Consider the following 4,789-nt stretch of genomic DNA (forward strand, 5'->3'; position numbering starts at 1 on the left):
GTTGCAGAATTACATGTGGTGAATGATGATTCTAAATGTGTTAATCTTTTACTTTCATCACAAGCAAAGGCATAAATCACATGCAAGGCACATCAAGCAAGCAAAGTCAAGTAATTAATTCCCCTATTCATTTTCCTTAAATTTTCACTAATTTCTCCTAAGTACCAAGGTGTCTATTAAATTAGAGGGGCTCAGAGCATTTCTCTGACTACTGGAGGGACTGGACCCTCAGCCCATAATTTATAAAACCTAAGTACTTAAGACCATTCATTAATCATCATAGCCCTTCATACAAATCATTCATTCACTTTCATAAGTCTTTTCCTAAGTAAAATCCTATTTTACTTTGGAAAATTACATAATTTCTCGTAAAATCCCTTTTTCACTTAAGCCTAAGTTAAATACACAAATCAACTATTTTATACTTAGCACTTTTCATTTCATGGTCATATTAACTATTAATGTTTTATTATATAATTCCGAAATAAAAGAAAATTACCCACGCCCTTATTATTATATTATGTAAAACCTCAAATTATTACATATCCTGCCCCGATGGTTAAGTATAACCGTAAAAAAAATAATAAATGGGGTTAATTAACTAACCTGTAGTTGATTAAGAACCCAACCCCGCCACCTTTAATGAGAATTAATTTAGTCATTTGGACTAATTAGTAACTCTCCCAACCAATCAAATCGCCCCCGATATGATTAATTCATTTAATTAATATCGGGCCCGGCCTTGTTATCCATCAGCCACTTCATCACCCCAACCACTGTCCGATCGGATCCCTCAGATCCGATGGCTATCACTCATATTGCAAAGGCCTTTTGGTCGATCTTTAGTGTGCGATGTGAGTGGTTTCCCAAATAATGCTAATGCTACATGTCGAAAGACGTATGGAATCGCGCGGCTCCCCCCAAATACCACTTACCCTCCAATAGCGGTGCGATGAAACCCGCTTACCACCTCCACTAAACGACAAAGCTATCCTATCAGTCAGTTAAAGCCAAAAATCATTTTTGTTTACCCACCAATATCAACCATTTACCCGTTTAAACATGAAAACCCCATTTTTTCTCGTTTTCACCTGATTGTGCAGTAAAACCGTATGTAACCCATCCGCGCCACCTGAAGCCTCTGTTAACTGATTCGAGCATGGTTTACCTCCCGAAAAGCTTTCTTGACTCACTCCACAGACCTTTCAAGCTCAAATGAAACCTTTTCGACCACCCCTGCAAGCCAATGCTTTCTTAACAGTTTGTTTTGTTTTACAGGTGATCAGAAGACCACAACCTTGGATAAACAGTCTTAATACTTGTCATAATACCTGTTTACTCCAAGATTGTTATCAAATCTATTCAAATAGAGATGGAAGGTAGAAGGACACAGTAAAGAATAGTCAAAGTGTATCAAGGTTAAAGAGTATCAGATTGAAGACCAAGTCAAGTAAATCATCTATCATGAAGATAAACAGCAGGGAAGACAATTACAAAACAGAGTATACAAATTCATGTCAAAGTGAAGATAGATGAAAAAACAGAGCGGTAAAAGTAAAAAGTAAATAGTAAACAGTAAAATTAAACATGAAGACATTAAGGGTTAAACAAACATGAAAACAATTTCACGAGCTACAATGAAGTTTATCCAAAGTAAAAGTGAAAAATAGTCAAAAGAAGTTTAAAGTTAAAAGATGAAATTAGAGCAAAAATGGTACATTCTTCAGAAATTTCCTGTTTAAGTCATAGTTTTTCAGAAACTATTGTGTCCAATCCAAGAAGTATTTCCAGAAACTGGAGGAGGTTTGTGTTCCTAACATGCCAATTTACAAAAACCTATCTCACGTTTTACACAGATATCACCAAGCGGGAGATAAGTGCATGTCTTCACAACCTCTTTTCAGTTTGTGAAACGTCTTGTTTTTAACATCTTTTTGCAGAGAATATTGTGAACCGCTGGAGATGAATTTTGGGAAACTGAGAGAGATTTATCTCAAAAAAATTCTTGTCAACAAAAAAATATTTCACTTTTTACATATCTGTCACAGATTGAGATATACAAGTGTATCATTGAAACCTAAGTTTGCAGAATTTCTGGGGCAGAATGCACAAAGGAAGGATGCAATTAGTGACTAGGATGCCTCATCATCAACTAAGAGCTGCTATCAAATTCAACTTTCTCTTCTTTCGACATTGATAAGACCTTGGATCAGCTTAGTCATTTTTATTACTAGTCGAAGATGTGAAGAGACGTGCAACGATATGTAACCAGGTGTAAAGTGTGTCAGTTGGTGAAAGGGCACAATCAGAACACGGGGTTGTATACACCTTTGCCTATTCCAAACAGACCATGGGACTCAGTCAGTATGGACTTTGTCTTGGGTCTACCAAAAACACAATGCGGTTTCGACTCCATCATGGTGGTGGTGGACCATGTCTCCAAGATGTCACACTTCATCCCTTGTAGGAAAACTAGTGACGCCACCCATGTAGCACACTTGTTTTTCACTGAAATTGTCAGGACATTTCTAGTGCACCTTGTGGAAAAAGTGAGACACAAAGTTAAACTTCAGCTCCTCTTATCACCCACAGACCGTTGGGCAGATGGAGGTGGTGAACAGGAGTTTAGGAAACCTACTACTGAATCTAGTTGGGGAAAATTCACAGATGTGGGATTGTGTACTTGCCCAAGTGGAATTTTCTTACAATGATTCACCAAATCGAAGCACGAGAAGTAGTCCTTTCCAGATCTTGTATGGAATGCATCCTCAAGGAGTGCATGAGTTATGAAATTTAGGATAGTTAGAAAGAAGGAATGCTGACGGGGAAGATTTCACACGAGAAATTAACGACCTACATGAGCAGGTGAAGTCAAAATTACAGGACAACAGTCAAAGGTACAAACAGAAAGCAGATATGAAAATATGGGAGGTACAATTTAACGTAGGGGATCAAGTCCTGGCGCATCTGCACAGAGAAAGATTCCCTAAGGGTGAATACAATAAGTTAAAGTTTAAGAAAATTGGACATTGCAAAATTTTGCGTAAGTTTTTTGCAAATGCCTCTGAGCTGCAATTGCCTCCAGGTATAGGAATATCGCCCATCTCTAATGTGGAAGATTTATTCCCATACACTGCCAGTCCTAAAGGGGACAGTTCGGTGCAGTAAAATTGGGATACCCAGGAAGAGAGTAGTTTGTGGATGAGACAAATGCCTTCAGCTCAGCCACTTGATATCGAAGGAATCCTCAATACATAGGTGGCTATGCGAACTCGAAGAAAGGAGTACCTACAGTACCTCATCAAGTGGAAGAACCGTCCCATTGAGGACAGTTCGTGGCTTGACGTAGGTCAGATACAACGTGCAGGGTATTCTATTCAGGAGCTCATGGACCAGAGCCATGAATTTTCATCTACCACGGAAGCTTGATGCAGGAGCATCCAGCTAAGGGAGGTATTGACTGGATTATTTGTCTTTGGAGACCGGAAGGAGTTTCAATTAGTTTTTTTTAAGTTCAATTTAAATTTCTAGTTAACAACGTTTAGGACATTACACTAAGTTTAAGGTTGTCCCAGCCCAATGTTTATTTTTATTTACTTTTCTTTTTATTTTAATTTATTGTTTCAAATTAACTTTAGAATACTGACAAAGATGAACAATTATCAATAAATAACTAAAATGTAACTATTGACAGTTTAAATAACTGTGTTATCACTCAGATTTTCCTAGAAGTTGTAAGAAGAGGAAAGGGGTCCGAGGTAACCACAAACCAACTTTTGAGCACAGAATCTAGCCAATTTGTACCTAGAGAGGGCTCTCTCTTTTAGATTTAGCTTTTTTTTGTAAGGCTTTAGGCTAGTTATGAAAGCTTTGAGATTTGATTGGATTTGGTGGTGAAATTCAGTAGCAGAGGGATAGAACTGAATAGTTTCGTCCATTGGGCTAATTAATAACTCTCCCAACCAATCAAATCGCCCCAAATATGATTAATTCTTTTAATTAATATCGGGCCTGCCCCTGTTATCCATCAGTCACTTCATCACCCCGACCACTGTCCGATCGGATCCCTTAGATCCGACGGTTATCGCTCGTATCGCACAGGCCTTTTGGTCGACCTTTAGTGTATGATGTGAGTGGTTTCCCAAATAGTGCTAATGCTACATGTCAAAAGACGTATGGAATCGCGCAGCTCCCCCCAAATACCACTTACCCTCCAATAGCGGTGTGATGAGACTCGCTTACCGCCTCCACTAAACGACAACACTTTCCCATCAGTCAGTTAAAGCCAACAATCATTTTTTTTTACCCACCAACATCAACCATTTACCCGTTTAAACACGAAAACCCTAGTTTTTCTCATTTTCACCTAATTGTGCAGTAAAACCCTTCTTGACTCACTCCACAGACCTTTCAAGCTCAAATGAAGCCTTTTCGACCTCCCCTGTAAGCCAATGCTTTCTTAACAGTTTGTTTTGTTTTACAGGTGATCAGAAGACCACAGCCTTGGATAAACAGTCTTAATACTAGTCATAAGACCTGTTTACTCCAAGATTGTTATAAAATCTATTCAAATAGAGATGGAAGGTAAAAGGACACAATAAAGAACAGTCAAAGTGTATTAGGGTTAAAGAGTATCAGATTGAAGACCAAGTCAAGTAAATCATCTAGCATGAAGATAAACAGCAGGGAAGATAGTTACAAAACAGATTATACAAATTCAGGTCAAAGTGAAGACAGATGAAAAAACAGAGCGGTAAAAGTAAAAAGTAAATAGTAAATAGTGAAAGTA

The sequence above is a fragment of the Pinus tabuliformis genome, chromosome 1_2, assembly GCF_031772625.1.
Source record: "Pinus tabuliformis cultivar Carrire ecotype Pingquan chromosome 1_2, CPIR1, whole genome shotgun sequence".
In the NCBI taxonomy this organism is placed as follows: Eukaryota; Viridiplantae; Streptophyta; class Pinopsida; order Pinales; family Pinaceae; genus Pinus; species Pinus tabuliformis.